We start from the raw sequence: 19,877 nt of genomic DNA, 5'->3' as shown, positions 1-19,877 counted from the left end.
ATGATTAAAATACAATAAAAATTTTAATAAAATACATAAATATTAAAAACCTCCTTAAACTCAGATTCCTCTCCAGTATAATTCTTTCTACTCTACTCTCCTCTTTACAGCAAAAATTCTTAAGAAGTCTGTCTTCACTCATAGCCTCCACTTCTGCTAACTCAGCAGCCCTCTTCAGCCCAGCCCAGTCCCTCAGCTCTCCCCACTAGCTCTCCACAAAGGACACCATCCCGCTCTTTCTGTTATGCCCATGGACTACTGACTCACTCCAAAAATACCCTGTTCCCTTGGTTTCTTGAAATGACACTCTAGGTTTTCCTCCTCCCTTTCTGATCCACTCACTACTGCTCAGTTTTGCTTTTTAGTTTTATTTTATTTTGTTTTTTCTGTTTTGGGGTTTGGCTAGGTTTGGTTGTGGGCTGCTCATTCTCTGTTACTTCTTTAATTGTTTTCCTAATGTTCAATTTTTTGGACCTCTTTTGGTCTCATCCCATGGTCTCTCATTAGGCTTACCCATCCCCTCTTCCAAAACTTCAATTAAAATGACTGTGTTTCCCAAAACCTCCTCTTCCTTTATTGTTCTTATCTAGGTGAACTGCTCCATCATTCAATCAAAGCCATATATCATCCTTTATTTTTCCCTCTTCTTCCTCCTAAGAAATTATTACTTCTTCCATTAAGTCTTCCCCAGAACAGAAATCTTGTATTCCCAAAATTTTCTATTTTTACCCATCGGGCACTCTTTATATGCTCCTTTCAGAGTTTTTATGGTCCTTTATTATAATTTTCTGTTTCCCTGTTATTCACCCCCATCTGCAAATGCAAACGCTTTTAGGCTCTTTAAGGACAAAATTTAACTTATTCATCATTATACATCAGAACTCAGCTCAGTCCTTGACACAAGAGTAAGCAATCAATAAATATTTGAATAATACCTATCTCTGAATTATGAATAGATAACCATAAAAGCAAAGGATCTCTCTTAAACACATATTTGGACCTGGTGATTTCAGCATATTAGTTAGCTTTTAATTATTCTACAAATAATAAATTATGACAACCAATGTTTTCTACCAAAAATAAATAAAATAGCACAATTTAGGGACCAGTGACCTGCCACTGAAACTTCTGTTATGCCCACTGACTACTGCCTCATTCCAAAAATATCCCATTCCCTTGGTTTCTTGAAATGACACTCTAGGTTTTCTTCCGTCCTTTCTGATCCACTACTGCTCAGTTTTGCTTTTTAGTTTTTTTTTTTTTATTTTTTTTTTCTGTTTTGGGAGTGGTTTGGTTTGGATAAATTTGGTTTTTTATATGTTTGTTTTCTTATTAAGGTTATTAAGTATAGAATATCCAATTTCATTAAGTACTAAGTTTGACAGTTGATATCTCTGACATTTCACTTTGACACTTCTTTTTTATTATTATTGTGAAGGTACATCCTCATTCTTCCAAACTCATGTTTTGGCTTGTGATTGTCTTTCAGATTTTTTAGAGTACTTTTTGTGAAACCATGGATAAGTCAAAAATTAGTGTTACTTTGGAACATGAGTCCTGTCGTGGAACCAACGCAGAGCAGCCAGCTAGATGTATTAACAATGTGCTTGGGAAGGATGTGGCTAATGAACACACAATACGTTGATGGTTTGAGAAGTTCCCTTCTGGAGATTTTACTCTTGAAAATAAGCCACGTGGGTGACCTGAGACCAAGGTAATGATGAGCTGAAAGCTGTAGTGGAAGCAAATTCATCTCAACCTACGCATGAATTAACAGCAAGGTTTGACATTACTATTCCAACAATACTGGACCATTTGAAACAAATCAGCAAGGTAAAGAAGCTGGATAGATGGGTACTGCATAAATCAAATGAGCATCAGATCAGAAGAGAAATCATCTGGAAGCTTGCCTTTCTTTGCTGTCACAACATAAAGGCGAACCATTTCTACACCGTGTTGTTATGTGTTAAGAAAAATGGATTCTTTCTGACAATTGCAAGCACCCAGCACAATGGCTGGATAAAGATGAAGTGTCAAAACACAGTCCAAAACCAAATATTCATCAAAAAAGGCTAATGATGTCTGTTTGGTGGTCCAGTGCTGGTATTACCCACTACAACTTCACAAAACCTGGTCAATCAAGTAACGCGGATGTCTACTGCTATCAACTGGACAAAACGATAAGGATGCTTGTGATTAAGCAGTAAAGAGTGGTCAATAAAGACAGGCCAATCCTCCTGCAAACAACCACATCCTGCAAACAACCAACGCTGCTCAAGCTACAGAAGCTGGACTTGGAAACTCTCTGTCACCTACTGTATTCACCAGATCTTGCCCAATTGACTACCACTTCTTCCAGGCTTTGGACTACTTCTTGTAAGGAAAAATATTCACCTTTTGAGATTTCATGGCCACTTGCTCTCCAGGCTTCTTCGCTGCTGGCATAAGCAAGCTACTGTTAAGATGGAAAAACTGTGTTGATAGTTTAGGTGCATACTTTGATTAATTGTACTGCTTCTCATTTGAGATATGATAAACTTTTGATTTGAAATTGGACATTTCATATTTAATGGCCTAATATATATTTTCAATTGATTCATAATCATGTATTAATATTATATCATAACTCTGTTAAAGGCCCAAAGAACAATCTTAGGTATCTATTCTGTAGAAACAATTATGGCTAAAAGTACATTAGCTCCAGTCAAATTTACTCTAACAATTTGTTTTCTCTCCAGTTTCTTTCCCTTCTTTTTAGTTGTAGTAAAATACATATAATATTAAATCTACCATCTTAACAATTTTTAAGTATACAGTTCAGTAAGAAGAGTATTCACATTGTTGTACAGCCAGTCTTCAGAACTGTGAAACTGAGGCTCTATACCCTTTAAACAACAATTCCCCATTTTCTCTCTCCCCAGCTCCTGCTAACCATCATTCTACTTTGTTTCTCTGAATTTCACCACACTAAATACCCTCACATAAGTGGAATCAGACAGTATTTGTCTCTTTTTTGACTGGCATTTTTAAACTTAGCGTAATGTCCTCAAGGTTCATCCATGATGTGTAACATGTGTCAGAATTTCCTTCCTTCTTAAGGTTAAATAATATTCCAGTGTCTGCGTGTGTGTGCGTGTGTACCACATTTTGTTATCCATTCATCCATCAATGAAACTTGGGTTGCTTCCACCTCTTAGCTACTATGAACATCATCTCCAGTTTCTTTTAGTAACAGAAATTTTAAAATGATATCATAACCATTAAAAATAATGAACAAAAAGTTTTCAGAAAAGAGAAGTATTTTACCATGTGTATATTTATTACTTTTTCTCTATATTTTATTTTTAGATGAAATTTTACCTTTGTGACTCACACTTTCACTAATAGGCATATGTTTAACACAGTCCAAACATCATGTCAGTTCTAAAAACGAATATTCATTCACTTTAATGACAAAGTAGCTCTTTTTAGCTACATTTAGAAGGAGCTTACTTTGGGAAAAAGACTTGTTTACTTATTTCTGAGTTATATTTTATAGACATACCAAAAAATACTTTATTTCATGCATGAATGTATAAACTAGGACTAGTCCTTTGGGATGTACCTGAGATTTCCCATCTAAATTTGCACAGTCCAGAGACCCCCAAGATTAGGAACAAAGACAAGTAAAAGTGAATAAATTGAGAACACAATTCACAATTATGAAACTTCTGCAATCTGTCTTTACTCGCTGCTCTCAGATGCATCATTGTCAGCATCTGACCCCGTTAGGTGGCTGATAAGAGGATTTTGAAGGCCAGCAGATTTTATTTTTAACCTCCCCATATGGTTGACCTTCTCATTTCAATGCGAGCATCATCTGCAGAGATGATCATCAAATGGTAACTCCTACCCTAAAATGTTTTGAGTAATTTGGTCAACTCAAAAGTGATGCTCAGTTAAAGAACAATATGTGCAGTGTAATTTCCTTTTTACTTAAAAGTTTGTACATAAATGTATTTTAAAAGGTCTGCAAGGCTACAGATAAAAATATCGAGAGTAATTTACTGACAATGGGATTAAAAGCATTTTTTCAAACTATATGCAATGTTCTGCTTATCTAATGAATGCAATTTTTTTTTCTTTTTTTTCTTTTTTTTTGAGACAGAGTCTCACTTTGTTGCCCAGGCCAGAGCGAGTGCCGTGGCATCAGCCTAGCTCACAGCAACCTCAAACTCCTGGGCTTAAGCGATCCTACTGCCTCAGCCTCCCGGGCAGCTGGGACTACAGGCATGCGCCACCATGCCCAGCTAATTTTTTCTATATATATTTTAGTTGGCCAGATAATTTCTTTCTATTTTTTTAGTAGAGACGGGGTCTCACTCTTGCTCAGGCTGGTCTCGAACTCCTGACCTCGAGCGATCCGCCCGCCTCGGCCTCCCAGAATGCTAGCATTACAGGCGTGAGCCACCACGCCCAGCCGCAATTTTTAAAATAACTTTTGCCAGTAAGATTTTAAATCTGTTAAGTTTTCTAATGTAAAATATATATAATAATTAATATCTCAAATTTAAAACTAGACTAAAACATAGAAAACAAAGTTAATAACACTTTACAAAAACATACAAACATATACTAACATGTTAATATTTCAAGTTCAATATTAGCAATACCAATGATCACAACACATTATGTTACTATATTTCTCAAAATTAAAAGGAAAACAAGTTATTTCATTGGCAACTTGTACTCTACAATTTTATACCCTGATGAACCTTCAAGATAAAGACAACAAAGATGATTTTCCATGCATACAAATTTTACATATAAAAATAATATAAATTATTCATCCATTCATTCAACAAACATTTAATAGACACCTACTTGCCCCAAAGACAGATTCAAAAATATATCTTTAAGAAAAGGAGATAAGAAAGCCAATCTCATCACATCATGGACTTCAGTCAAGTGACAAATGCAAATGTGAGGATATTATTAGAGCATAAAAGTAGTTCACTGTGAGTGGAAGGGAAGAGGCCAGGGGTGGAACGAGCAAGCACAGAATTCTTCCCTGAGAAGTCAAGAAAGCCATGCCCAAAAGAGGCGAGTAAGCTAAATCTTGAGAATAGTAAAAAGTCACCTGGGGTTGAGCCCAGGGGTGGCATGGGTGACTTGATAATTTTCTATGCAAAGGGAATGAGCTAGGCAAAGGCATAGAGGAAAAACTGTTAAAAATGTTATTCATTGTAGGCTCTGTTCTTCTGTCCCGAGAAATTAAAACATGTAGCTTTATTTACTTCTATGAGATGAGATTTCAGTGGATACTGTTATTCAAAAAGGCAAAACATTGTGGTTTTGATTTGCATTTCCCTGATGATTAGAGATGTTGAACCAAAACCACAATGAGATACCACTTAACCCCAGTGAGAATGGCCTTTATCAAAAAGTCCCAAAGCAATACATGTTGGCGTGGATGCAGAGAGACAGGAACACTCATACACTGCTGGTGGGACTGTAAACTAGTGCAACCCCTATGGAAAACAATATGGAGATACCTTAAACAGATTCAAGTAGACCTACCATTCGATCCAGCAATCCCATTATTGGGCATCTACCCAGAAGAACAAAAGTCATTCTATAAAAAAGACACCTGCACCCGAATGTTTATAGCAGCACAATTCACAATTGCAAAGATGTGGAAACAACCCAAGTGCCCATCAATTCACGAATGGATTAGTAAATTGTGGTATATGTATAACATGGAGTATTACTCAGCTATAAGAAATAACGGTGATACGACATCTCTTTGGTTCTCCTGGAGAGAGTTGGAACCCATTATATTAAGTGAAGTATCCCAAGAATGGAAAAACAAGCATCACATGAACTCACCAGAAAACTGGTTTCCCTGATCATCACCTAAATGCACATTGGGGAAGGATACCAATTGGATATCAGACTGAGGCGGGGGGCGGGGGGGAGGATGGGTGTATGCCTACATGATGAGTGCGTTGCGCATTGTCTGGGGAATGGTCATGCTTGAAGGTGCTGACTCAGGGAGGTGAGGGGTGGGGGGGAGGGGATGGAGGTATGACTACATGGTGGGTGCCAGGCGCACTGTCTGGTGAATGGACACGCTTGAGGCTCTGACTCGGGGATGGACAGGACATGGGCAATATATATAACTTGAGCTTTTGTACCCCCATAATAAGCTGAAATAAAAAAAATGCCTTTTTTTTTTCCAAGCTGGCAAAAAAAAAAAAAAAAAAGGCAAAACAATGTAATTCTTTTGACATTTATGGTCTCCTACTCATCCAGAGAATACTATTTTAAAAAAACAAAACAGCTGGCTCTTCATTCATGTTCTTTTACAGTCCCAGTTACTCAGTACTTAGAACTACAGCATGCACCAATTATAGGATCAAAGAGCAAGCTTAGATATTTATCCAAGATAGTTTATAAAAATAATTATAACTAAAAAAACTTTTCATCTCCTGGCAAAACTTGAATAATAACAGCATTTAGCAAGGTTAAGGGGAATTCCTCATTCTCTAAGAAGAGGAATTTAAATCAAAATATACTTTTTTCTGTTACAACGGTTGCAGTGTGTTTACAGAATATTTGAGCTATGAGAAAATACTTTCTGGTGTCCATACAAAGCGCCATCAAGCAACAGTGCAGTGTGGCCAGCAGGAACTTTAGGACAGGAATTAAATGAGGAAAGGAGAGGAAGAGATATGCTCTCCACTTGGACATATTCTTGCACAAGGAAAATCTTACAATAAGTTCTAGCTACTGATAAACACTGTTATTCATTACTATTCTAGAAGTCAATGGAATTTTAGGGTGTACCTGGTATGTTCAACAGTTCAAAAGGCTTCCGTGCCCAGGCATTTTTTATGTTTAGCACTAGATGCCAAAATTGAAATACTAAAGTGGAACATAAAGGATTTCCATTATCTCTAAACATAGATACATCCAGACCCAGGTAGAACATGAAAAAATTCAGATGAAAGTAAGTGTTTCCCACTCTCTTGCCCTTTCTCCCCGAGCCAAATAAAACAAAACCAGTTCCACTAAATTAGTGGCAATGTATAACAATCCAGATGAAGAACTTAATGTGTTTAAATGAACAAGTTTATTTTCAAAGATCACATTTGGGACAGAGTTCCTAGAAGCATGCTCAACCATGTAATGAAAAAACTTACTCTGCCTACCACATCTGCTGACACCCTTGCAGCCAATTCTCTTAATATAATAAAACATACAAGCCAAGAAATATAAGGTAGTCAGTAGGATGTAACCACACCTGTTTATAAATGTACACTCAATGAGATAGTCTTCAACAAATTCTATAGCTATTTTGCACCAAAACAAAAGGTGGACTGAACAATTAACTTTTGTTAGTTTCTCCTCATCATTTATATTTAATTTATCACTGTGTTTATCATCCAGATTGGTATGTGATGGTAAAGAAAACAAGAATTATAGTAGTTCTTCCTCCTTTGATGGTAGGTGCTGTCATTTTAACACAAATGATTGACATTTGACATCAAGCAGTTTTCCAGAAAGGAACTTGTGTACCTCTCAATGGCACATCTGGTAGCTGCAGATGGTGTGGATTAGCATAACTTTTCTATTCATAATGTACCAAAGTATAATGCAAAATAAGACTTATGCCTGATGTCAGTTGTTTGTTCTTGCAAACATTAATATATTAATAAAATCTTCTATAGATGGTTCTAAGGCTTTCTTTCAGCTCAAATTTCAGGAAAAAACTCAGAGAGCAATCCTGACTTCCTGACTTCCCTGAAGGTAGCAGTGAATTAACCTGCAGGAAGCCCACTGTCACTATTGCTCTCCCTTCCTCTTACACAAAGATAGTCAAGACTACTGCAACAGGGTGCAACAGGTATACAACGGAGAGTCAACACCATGCATGCCCTCTATACTGCATAAAGATTTGATCTCTATCACATGTGTATGTGTATTCAGTCTGTCCATGTTACTGATACAACAGAAGCAATATTTCTTTCAAATAAGCATTTACAATCTACCTGCAGTGTGAGGACAAGAATACTAAGGAAAAACTTACATCCAATCTGTAGAAGGAACAGCACTAGGCTCTATGACAGATACAATGATATCTAAGGTATAGGGTTCCTCAACTAATTTAAAATCAAGAAGAATAAAGAATTCACGTTATTAATACACAGTCATGCACTGCATAATGACGTTTCAGTCAGACAGATCATATATATGACAATGATCCCTTGAGATTACAATACTATATTTTTACTGTACCTTTTCTATGTTTAAATATGTTTAGATACACAAATACTTACAATTGTGTTACAATTGCCTACAGTATTCATAACAGCAACATGCTGTACAGGTTTATAGCCCAGGAGCAATAGGCTATGCCACATATATAGCCTAGATGTATAGTTTGTGTAAGTACACTCTATGATGGTCACAAGTTGACAAAATCACCGAATGACACACTTCTCAGCATGTACCCTCATCACTAAGAAACACAGGACTATATAATGTAATACGTCATTATTGACATGAGCCCCAATCTGTAAAAGACTTGAAGCAATGTACAAATGCCATATGACTAGAAAAACATAGTAATGCAAGGTGGCCTACAGAAATACATATCTTTTCCATGAAATGGCTGGGAAGGCACCATGAAGGGAAGCACTATATATGCTTGAGACCTGGAGCATAGGTTGTATCTTAGTAAGCAAATATGTTCAAGAAAAGAAAATTCAGACCTAAATGGTATAATTCATGGTTAATAGAACAGCAAGTCACAAGCGGTATTTGAGGAAGTTTGTGACATCCATATTGACCAACACTGTTGACATAGGTGAGTAATGGAAATAAAACTCCACATGGTAATGACATAGAAAAAGTAGAGGAGTATTGGAAAGACCAGATACACCACACAAATCAGAAATTCAGCTCCTAGTTAATGCATAATTTATTATTATTGCAACACTAAGTTATTTATAGCTCACCTAGTTCCAAAGGCTCTAGTATTTATTTATACCTACTCAATCTTGTTTCTAAAATGATTCAAAAGTAATTCACAGAAAAGCATACAACTTTGAACAAGGTAAAAATAACTTACTGAGTAAAGCTGGGCAAAGGCAGCTGTTCATTACGTAAGAAGTGATGATGACCTAAACCTTTCAAGCACCTATCCTCTCCTAACCCCTAAGCTGTATTCCCAACCTGTACAAACAGCCAAGTGTTCCATGTTTGGGGTCTCCTTAGATTATGAAAATTAGCATCTATGGTTCCTCTAGTCCTTGAGTCCTTGATACTATTTCAAAAACTCATTTTAAGTTTAATGGAATGTAAAAATATAAATACTATTAGCCAATATGATTAAAATGATCATTTTCAAAGGCAATTATGTTTCTGATCTAAATTAGAAGAATCATTATTCCCGAACCAAAATTTTGATTAAGATTTGTAGTTTCAATAGTCTGTACCAGTGCTTCTTCAGGTAATACTTAACAACTATTAGTATTAGGGATAGAATGTAGTTCATGAAAAAAATCTACATAAAACAACAGCTAACATCATTACTTAATAATGAATAGGGAATGAGTATTCTTCAAGAACTACTGTTTTCACATTTTTAACTTTTTTCCTAAATTTTTGACCGAAGCAATAGACATGAAAAAAATAAAGGCGTTATGTATTGAAAATATATATATAGTCTCATTATTTGCTGTATAATTGCATCTTTAAATAGAAAATAAAGCCTCTGAAAGACTACTATATAAGTGGTTATTTTCTTCTTTGCCAAAAAAAAAAAACAAGATAATGTAATTCTTCCTCTCTCCCTACCAATCATCAGCTATGTGATCATAAAAAATTACTTCCCCTCAGTTTCCTTATCTGCAAATACACACCAAAGTGCTTAATATATATTATGTCATTTTCTCCAAGAAAAAAAAAAAGTTATTAGAAAATCAAACAAGAAGCCAACATATCTAAGTGGCTTAAGAATAAATTCAAGCAAATCAAAGGAGGATTTTCAAAATAGGGAAAAGGTTATAATTTAAAAGCTATGAATGCCAAATGAGAATTCCATCCTTCATAATTGCTGTTTTGAGCATTTAGAAAATAATGCACTCAGGGATGCTATAAAATGGGTTCTTGTCTAGCCTAGTCTAAAAGATACTCAAAGACCATTTCATTCATCTGACAAGAATTTACAGAGCATCTATCCTATGCTATACACTCATCTGGACTCCAAGGATACAGAAGGGAGCAGAAAGGAACAGTGACCTTGTGGAGCATATAGTCTGATAAAGGAGAGAGTAATTAAAGAATCACACCAATAAATGAAAAATTACATTGTGATAAGACAGTAACATGATAAGTGCAACACAAAAAAGGTATAGGAGTAACTCATTTTATTGTGCTTTGCTTTAGTACATTTAACAGATATTACATTTTTTACAAATTGAAGTTTTGTGGTAACCCACATTAAGTAAGTCTATTGGTGCCATTTTTCCCAACAGCATGTGCTCAGCAGTCCTCAACCTTTTTGACACCAGGGACTGGTTTCGTGGAAGACAGTTTTTCCACAGACTGGGTTGGGGGTGGAGGGTGGATACTGCCACCTCAGCTCCACCTCAGATCATTAGGCATTGGATTCTCATGCGAAGTGAGCAATCTGGATCCCTTGCATGTGCGGTTTGCACTCCTATAAAGGTCTGATGCCCCAGGTGATCTGATGGAGGGTGTGTGGGGGAGAGGGCAGGGCGTGGCTCCAGCAGGGATGGAGTGATGGGGAGCAGCTGTGGGTGCAGGTGGGGCTTCACTTGCTGGCCCCCCACTTGCCTCCTGTTTTGTGTCTCACTGCCTGGCAGGCTGTGGACCAGTGCCGGTCTGCATCCAGGGGCTGGGGACCACAGCATGTGCTCACATCATGTTTCTATGTCACATTTTAGTAATTGTCACAATATTTCAAACTTTTTCATTATTATTATATGTGTTATGAGGATCTGTGATCAGTCATCCTTGATGTTACTATTGGAATTGTTTTGGAGTGCCATGAACCACACCACAAATTTAATCAATAAATCTGTATGTTCTGGCTGCTCCACTGACCAGACATTTCAACATCTCTCTCCCTCTCCTTGACCTCTCTATTCCCTGAGACACAACAATATTGAAATTAGGCCAATTAATAATCCTATAATAACCTGTGAAAGGAAGAATCACATGTCTCTTACTTTAAGTCAAAAGCAAGAAATGATTAAACTTAGTGAGGAAGGCACGTCAAAAGCCAAGACAGACCAAAAGCTAGGCCTCTTGCACCAAACACTTAGCCAAGATGTGAACACAAAGAAAAAGTTATTTTCCTCTAGGAAAAAAATTAAAAGTGCTACCCCAGTGAACACACCAATGATAAGAAAGTGAAACAGCATTAGTGTTGACAGGAAGAAAGTTTTAGTGATCTAGATAGAAGATCAAACTAGCCACAATATTCCCTGAAGCCAAAGCCTAATTCAGTTTCAAGGCCCTAACTCTCTGCATTTCTATAAAGGCTGAGAGAAGTGAGAAAGCTGCAGAAGAAAAGCTGGAAGCTAGTAGAGGTTGGTTCATGAGGTTCAAGGGAAAAAAGCTATTTCCATAACATAAAAGTGCAAGGCGAAGCTACAAGTGCTAATACAGAAGTCACGGAAAGTTATCCGGGAGATCTAGCTAAGGTGATTGATGAAGGTGGCTACACTAAACTACAGATTTTCCACGCAGATAAAACAGTCTTATATTGGAAGAAAATGCCATTTACAACTTTCATCGCTAAAGAGGAGAAGTCAATGCCTGGCTTCAAAGCTTCAAAGCACAGGCTGACACTTTTGTTAGGGGCTAATACAGCTGGTGACTTTCAGTTGAAGCCAATGCTCATTTACCATCCAAAAATTCCTGGGACCCTTAAGAATTATGATAAAATCTACTCTGCCTGTGCTCTACAAATGAAACAACAAAGCCTGGATGACAGCACATCTGTCTACAGCATGGTTTACTCGGTATTTCAAGCCCACTTTGAGACCTACTGCTCAGAAAAAAAAAAAAAAAAAAAATCCATTCAAAATATTACTGCTCAGCACCAATGTACCTGGTGACCCGGTGACTCTGATGGAGATATACAAGGAGGTTAGTGATGTTCTCATGCTTGCTAACACAATATCCATTCTGCTGCCTATGAAATAAAGAGTAATTTTGACTTTCAAGTCTTACTATTTAAGAAATACATTTTGTAAGGCTATAGTTGCCACAGATAGTAATTCCTCTGAGGGATCTCTGGGCAAATCCAATTGAAAACCTTCTGGAAACAATTAGCCATTCTAGACACCATTAAGAACATTCATCATTCATGGAAGGAGGTCAAAATATCAACATTTGGAAGTTGATACCAACCCTCATCCATGACTAAAGGATTCAAGACTTCAGTGGAGGAAGTAACTGCAAAAGTGGTGGAAAGAGGAAGAGAACTAGAATTAGAAGTGCAGCCTGAGGATGGGACTGAATCGCTGCAATCTCATGATAAAACTTAAACAAATGAGCATAGTTTCTTATGAATGAGCAAAAAAAGTTGTGTTTTGAGACATAATCTACTCCAGGTGAAGATGCTATGAACAATGTTGAAATGACAACAAAGTATTTAGAATGCTATATGAACTTAGTTGATAAAGCATTGGCAGAGTTTGAGAAGATTGACTCCAATTATGAATAAAGTTCTACTACAGTTAAAATGCTATCAAATAGCATTTCATGCTACAGAGAAATCTTTTGTGAAAGGAAGTCAACTGATGCGGTACTGATTCATTCACTGTTGTCTTTAAGAAACTGCCACAGCCACCCTATCCTGCACCAAGCACCACCTTGATCAATCAGCAGCCATTAACATCAAGGCAAGGCTTTCCACCAGCAAAAAGATTACAACAGGCAGAAGGCTCAGATGATCATTAGAATTTTTTTAGCAATAAAATATTTTTCAATTAAGGCATGTACACTGGCATTGTCTGACATATGCTATTGTACACTTAATAGACTACTACAGTATAGTGTAAACCTAACTGTATATGTACTAGGAAACCAAACAATTTGTTGTGCCATGCTTAATCATAATAATCACTTTACTGCAGAGGTCTAGAACCAAATCCTCAATACCTTTGAGGTATGCCTGTATATAAAAAGTCAAAGGTCTACAGTACTCTAGCATAAAATAACTAAGATCATTTCACTATAAAAACAATTCATTTTGGAATGGAAATAATATGCCATAGTCACCCATCCCCCAAATTATCAGAAGCGCAGAAGTATACCCTGCAAACTAACAATAATAGCTGGCAACACTCCAAGTGTTTAGGGAGTCAGCCACCAAGATGCTCACAGATATACTTCAATCCTATCTATTCTCATTGACTCTTCAAAAGACAAACTTTTGAACAAATTTGAGCACTGAAAATGTAGGAAATCACTTAAGTTAACAATCTTTCCTTGGTAATTCTCTAATGAAGTTCTCAAATTACTTGTGTCATTTCATTACACATATGAATTTCTTAAATCCCTAGATGATTATATTGTTGAAACTACCATAGCAGTCTTTTAATACTTTTGCCAATATTTTATGAAATACAGTTCTTTCCATTACCATTCTGCTCTCCTAAGATAAAGCAAAGAGCTACTAGTTTCTGGCATGCTCAGTTATTTACAGTGTTTTTATCTTTTTTTCAATGTTGAGAACTTCTATTAATCCTCCCAATCTGTTAAAATTAAAGCAATAAATCTCTGGATGGCATCTTTTGAAAGTGAAAGACTAATCAAATAAAGAATTTCTAGATTCAATTCCTACCCATCACATACTAATTGTTTATTCTTGAACAAGTGAGCTAAGGCCACTAATCCTCAATTCCTCATCTACAAAGCCAATCTTCTAGGAGAAATAAAAAAAAAGTAGCACAGTACCTGACATAATAAATGTTATCCAAAAGCACATAAGTAGATGATACATTGATAGATTGGTAGACAGATAGATAAGAAAACTCCTGACTTGTACAAAATGAAGGTGCGTTAGGCAATAAGCTTAGAACATTCATAAATACTTTCAGGACTATAACAGAACTGAAACAAGTGTCTTCACTTTTCTCTTTTTTCCCAATAAAATTATTAAACATAGTATGTTCCAGGTATATTCCAAGGAAATGGAATCTTCCAATACAATAACTCTTGTAAAGGGAAAAACTGCCTGCATAGCATATGATGCATGAAACTGCACACACTGAAACAAAGGCAGAGGCACATGCTTCTCAAAAACTCAAGGGATGGCAACAACAGCCTAGTTAGAGCAATAATCAGAAATGGAGTGCCTTTTTTGTTTTTCATATAAAGCAGAACTACCATGGATGGTGACAACCTCCATCCAATTCAGCAGCACAAAGCAAAAACAGTTGAAATATTTGGTTAGATACCAGTTTTCCCTCTCCTCTCTCTCTTTCTCAGGCATGCAAACGTGCACTATTTCACTATTGTAGGCCATCTTCCAAAGTCATGATGCCTCCTCCTCCTTCATCTTCACATTACAAATAATCTACTCCATTCAAGCTCTATTCCAATGCTTCTTCTCCAGTGAAGTCTTTCCAGATCACTCTAAATGAGTAGGATCTCACTCTTCTATGACTCTCCAAGGCATGGTCTCTCACAATCTGCCTTCACTACTGGATGGTAAACTTTTGGGTTCTCTTTGCTTGCCATATTTGTGGTAAATTTTTAAACAACACATGCACTTTACTCTTCTTTTATCCCTTAGAAAATATGCACTGCCTTAAAAACTGGTACTCTAGACACATTTGTGGAATTTAATTCCAAAACAAAATTTATATGTAGCTAGCTATTTACAAACATATATGCATAAATAAACATAACAAAATAATCTAATCTAAATTTATCTTTTGTAAAAACTTCCAGCAGTCCCCAACCTATTTGGCACCAGAGACATGGAAGACAATTTTTTCCAGGGGGTAGGGGGGAGTCAGAGCTCAGGTGGTGATGCGAGTTATGGGGAGGATCGGGGAGCAGCTGTAAATACAGAAGATGAAACTTTGCTGGCTTGCCCACTGTTCACCTTCTGCTGTGCACCCCCCCCAAGTTTCATGGCGGGGGGTAGGGGGTAGGAGGGCAGCAGCAGATCATTACAGCCGGGGTTGGGGACCACAGTTCTAAATGATTTCCCTATTCACCTCTTGACATTTCCAAAAGACTGTCATCAAATGTTTAAAGGCCTACCAATGCTGATGACTACGTCTCTTAATTCCATGTCTTGGTATTAACTGTAGTGACTCCACTGGCATAAATTAAGATTTACTTAGTTTCATCAAACTGTATGTCCTCTTAATATATGGGGGATGTTATATCACACATTTATTACAATCAAAAATTGTCCAGATGTTTTTCCTACACATAGCTCTTCAGCACCTTAATTCTTTCATTTGAGCATCCATGTCTGTACACACAACCATTCATCCTTTCATTTAAAAGCACATCCACGTATTGAGTGTACTACCTGCACAACTACAGAGTGGGTATTAGATAAGTAATTCTTAATTGAGTTTTCATTTTTCTTTTAAGGATTCAAGTTTTCCAAACACCTTAGCCAAACTGCTGAGGAAGTTCCTCTTTGTATCAAGAACAATCTTCTGTGCTTTTTCCACTAAATGTGGAATTATTTCAGGGCCACCCATACAAAAAAAAGAAAGACAAAAGAATATTAGGCATAATCTTTTTCAGGAGTTTGTTTTGCAGTTTCCATGTTGACAGACCTCACAATAAAAGTCTTACACAAATTACCTTCCTTTCAGTGCCAAGAATAACTTACTGCTACACGCTCTATTACATACATGCCCCAGCCTTCTATCTTACATTAACTTGTGGAGAAGGTAGTGGCTCGAGGCAGAATCATCTTTTCGGGTATGCACTTGCTTCAGTGTGCCAAAACATAGTACCTTTAGACTTGGTACCTTTAGAAGTGGACCCATCAGAATGAGAAGTTATACAGTGGCCTGTTGGAAATCTAAAGCTGATTATTATTAGAATCAATAAGTATAAATATGAATAGCCATTCATTGAAAGGGAGGTCACTAAAATTCTAGGTGGCTTCATTCATTGCTTACAAATAAGAATCTGTCAACATTTCCATTAAACACATCTATTTCTAGAATGTTACAGCTTCAAAACTTATGTTGGAATAGAAACCCCATTAAAAATATCCAACAAAGGCTATTTCTTCATAAAGTTAAAAATAAATTTCACTTAGCTCTATGAATTTGAAATACTCAGTCAGAATACCATATGTATTTCAATAATGTATCTGTTTACTTGCTTCTGAAATGGCTATTGATGACCCCCTCAGGATACAATTCAAACTTTTTTAAATGAATCGATAAGATAAAACCGGGTTATAATACTCTGAGAGAGTAGCAGAATTTCATTTTTTAGGAGAAACGGTAGAAAAGTAAAATTTCTCACAACAAAAATCTAAAAGATCAGATTTCAAAATATTTAATGCATATAGGAGTAGTTCGTTACTGACCAAACCAAATTTTCTTATTTAAAACTTTAATGAGGGTGTTAATAACCAAAGTTATTCTTTCTAAAATAAAAGAACATTCTTCATTTCTAAAATAACTAGAATTATTATAATAGAGGAGGGTTTTTTGTTTTCAAATCTTATTAACATCACTTTTTGTCTTCACCCACATATTTGGTATCAAAGCTTTCCTCCCTTATTTCTTTTGTTAAATATAACTTTGTTCATAATTAAAGTTAGGGGAAAAAGTCAATCATACCAGTCACCAAAGGTTTAATAAGCATATGTAATCAAAAACATATATATATATATATATAAACATTTTCAGCCTTAAAATTAAAAGATAAGAAATATTTTGTGGATATTATTTTCGTTAGCATGTGGTTCTCAGGGCCTTGCACAGTATTGCTGGGCCTGAGCATCAGTAGGAAAGAATGCAGACACCTGGGTCCCAGTTCTAGTTCTAACTTTGAGTTCTAGTTTTGCTCCTCAATATGACTCTAAACTAACATGTTAAAATTTCCTTGGTAATTACTGAAAACTACCTGTGAAGCTATCTTCACTTTCTGAATGCATTTGCCACGCAGCTAGTGAGTCCTCTGCCGGTACCAAACATTGCTTCTGAGGCAGAGATTTAAAAGATAAACACAAACTTTTATATCTTTGACCTCATAGAGCCTAGAATCTAGCAGAGAAGAGAAACATTATGCAAATAGTTACATGAATATTTATACATCGTCACACCACCTGCTACAAAAGAAACACCGAGTGAGAAATGGGAGTGCGTAACCAGAGAAGGTCTCTCTAAGGAAGTGACATTCAAATTGAGACATTCAGGATGAGCAAGCGTGAGCCGCATGAAGCAGAAGGGAGGTGGAAGAAAAGTCGTCCAGTCAGGAAAAATCAGAGTATGAACCCAGGGAGGTAGGAAGGGCTCGGGAAATATAAGGAACTGAAAGGCAACCATCAGAGCCAAGAGTGGGAAAAGAGGTGAGATGAGTCTCCTGGGCGGAGCAGTCAGATCACGCACAGCCTTCCTTACAGATTATTGTCCATGTCCTGGATTGTGGCCTTCATCCTAGGTGCAAGGGGAAGCACATCATCCTCAATGGAAAGCTAGAAGCCAACGGAGTTCTGGGGATGTAGTCTGCAGCCTCCAGGGGTACAGAGCAGGGTAGAGAATGGCAGGCAATGGATGGAGGGAGGGTGCCGTGGAGGATATTCTAGAGGACTTCGCTGAAGGGTTTTACACAGCGGTGTGCTTTGATAAGACCTACATTCATTAAACTGATAAGAACAGATACTACACTTGATCTTAGCCAAAAGGCCGAGAAGCAATAAGAAGATTTACATTTATACAAAATTCTCTGCTAAGTAAAGGATGGATGAGGATACTTGCATTACAGCAAAATCATGATTTCTAGGACCATGGGGTTAACAGTGCAGATGAACAGAAGTAAATAGATTTGAGATACAATTTGAAAACACAGTGGAAAAGACTTGGTGATATGGTGAAAAGGAAAAAGAGAAAGTGGTGTTGAGAATGACATCTCAATTTCTGAAATAAGCAAGGGCAATACTGAATCACCTCTGGATCATGTGCTGTATGTACTGTCAGAGGAAGCACAAAAGCATTCTTCACTGAGTTCGAAACTTGATTTCTTCACAAGTCTTTAGTAAAAATAGTTAACTAAGAAATTCTATTCTATCTCTACACATACGATGTTAAAACATGTACATTCAAATAATACATTTAAATTCTAAGCCCCAAAGAAGAACTTTGGTAACTCTGAGAAGTGGATATCCTCTACCTCAACACCACGTTTACAAAATAAAAACCTTCATTTATATTGTGCTTCATGGATTTCTCTCTCCACCTCGACTGCTCGCTTTCATACAAGCCACCATCATCTCTCATCTGAATTCCTATAAAAGCCCCTAACCAGCCTCCCTGTTCTCACTCTCACCTCCAGTCTAGGCTCTACGCAGCAGCCCTGAGTGACCCTTTAAAAACTGAAATCAGATCCCACTACCCCTCCTCTCAAAACCCTACACCAGCTGCAGTCTCACTTAGAGGGAAGGCCAGAGTCCTTCAGTGGCCCACAGGCCCTTATGCGCAACCTGACCCTGGCCTCTCTCACCTCATCCCCTCACTCCCTCCACTCCAGCCTGGCAGCCTCTGCTGTCCCTCAGACACTTTAGGACTTTGGCACTGGCTGTTCTCTCTTCCTGGCACTCTTCTCACAGATGTCTACATGTCCACATGGCTTTTCCTTCAACTAATTTGACCCTTTGCTCAAATGTCACCTTCCAAAGATGCCCATCCTGACCACCCTGTTTAAAATTGCACCCCACTCCCAACTCTACCCTGCCCCACCTACAGCAGCCCCAGTTGTCCTTACTCATATTTTTTTTTACTTTTACCCATTGCATTAATTATATTTTATGTAATTTGTTTATTTACTATGCTTATTTTTCATTGTTTATTTCTACCCACTAGAATGTAAGCTACAAGGGAGCAGGGATTTTGTCTGTTTTGTTCACTGATATACCCAAGTGCCTAGAATAGTATCCAGTACATAGTAGGTGCTCTATATATTTATTTGTAGAACAAATGAACGAATAAATGGAGGACAAAGCATTACCTGATTGAATCATGCCTACAAACCCTGTAGGGTAATATTCAAATAATTATCACCATTATGTAGGTTAGAAAACAGCACCTGTAAGAATTTAGATGATTTTCCTATGTAGTTAGTATACTAAACCAGAGCATAACTCCAGATTTATTGACTCTTAACTTCAGTAAATCCCACTTTTCATTGTTTCCCAATTGTCAGGTTTTTAAAGCTTCTACATGCACACATGCACACACACACACATTTCCCATCAAGACTGTTAGCCTAAACATAGGTTCATTTTTCCCTACTACAAATAGTATTTGCTTGGGTGACAGGAGAGGAAGTGGACTTCAGTAGTTTTCTCTCCCTGATAATCAGTGAGCTATCAGGCAAATAAAGAGAAAGGATTGATTTCTAACTCTATCAGCAAAAACTTCAGATGTGGTTATAAAGCTGGGAAAACACAATTCAAAGCAAACAAGACGTGACAACCAAGTAAAAGTACATAATATTATGGTGGCCAGGACTTAATTACACAAAATGGTTTAAAATCAAGATGTTCCAATTTTTCATGAGAATTAAACAGATAAATCAGGGAGGGGGCAGGGACCTCTTTGCTTTCCATCACCCCAAGTGACATGCAAAAGAATCTTCTTATA

The 19,877-nt window shown here is 37.0% G+C and overlaps 1 protein-coding gene and 1 pseudogene across 6 annotated transcripts in view; both read right to left on the bottom strand.

Annotated features, from left to right (window-relative positions):
• Positions 1-19,877, bottom strand: part of PRKD1 (protein kinase D1) — a 768,557-nt gene that overhangs the window by 248,248 nt on the left and 500,432 nt on the right. The window lies entirely within an intron of this gene.
• LOC123631005 lies at positions 17,836-17,936 on the bottom strand (annotated as a pseudogene).

This window comes from Lemur catta, chromosome 1 (genome assembly GCF_020740605.2).
Source record: "Lemur catta isolate mLemCat1 chromosome 1, mLemCat1.pri, whole genome shotgun sequence".
NCBI lineage: Eukaryota > Metazoa > Chordata > Mammalia > Primates > Lemuridae > Lemur > Lemur catta.
Note: the sequence above shows the minus strand (reverse complement) of the source record. Positions and strands in the feature narration are given on the sequence as shown.